The sequence below is a fragment of the Pinus tabuliformis genome, chromosome 7 (genome assembly GCF_031772625.1).
Source record: "Pinus tabuliformis cultivar Carrire ecotype Pingquan chromosome 7, CPIR1, whole genome shotgun sequence".
NCBI lineage: Eukaryota > Viridiplantae > Streptophyta > Pinopsida > Pinales > Pinaceae > Pinus > Pinus tabuliformis.
Window position 1 is genome coordinate 972,953,336 of NC_142293.1, and position 905 is coordinate 972,954,240.

Genomic DNA, 905 nt, shown 5'->3' on the forward strand with positions numbered 1-905 from the left:
TCAAATGCTTTATTAATGGAAGAAGTAAGGTTCAGGAAGTGATACAACCATAAAAGGCCAAATCCAGCATCACCTTCCCAGCATAAAGAAATCTCCTCTTCACCTCCTTCAAAGCAAATCACCCAATAGTTCTATACTCAAACCAACAGCACTTCCTTACATTCACCAGATTCCAGCCTCCCTAGACCTCATGAGAGAGATCTATATATAGGAGTTTTGGAGAAAGGATGAGTCAGCTTGAGAGCTAAATAGTGTCCTCTCTCACTTCAGTTATTCTTCAGTTCTTGAGTCCACATGGAGGTTCTTGCTTCCACTTGGAGATCTAGACCCTCTTACTCATCACCAGTCAAATTCCATGATCCAAGTGTCATTTTGGAAGCTTCCTGGGAACTGACACCTTGAGGAATGACTGTGCCACATGTCCAAACTCGCCCAACGCAGGTAGCCTTCTTTGCAGTTGACATTCAACGCACGTAGACAGTGGAGCAGTTGACATTCAACGCAGATGCTCAGTGGAGCAGTTGACATGATCCAGAATTGCCTTGTTTTTGAGTGTTTTCAGGTGGAGAACTTTTATTCAGTGCTGTGGTTTGCTGACCTTGTTCCTCTAGGGGTAGGAACAACATGTTTAGGGACTTTGGATCCCTTAAATTATGGACATTTCATGCTTCATGCTGTAAGGCACAAAAATGTCTATAACAGTTGCCCCCTAAAGTATGAGGTCGTTTATCGGGTGAAATGTTTTATCAGGAGGATCCGAAGTTCATTCAATCGCTGAGAGGTGACCTGTAATAAAATACAATACAATACATTATTTTTCATTCTGATTTCATGATCTAGCTGAGGCGGGCATTCCCATGCTCAGCTTTATAAATTCATTTTGGTACATAGAACAGACGATCGTC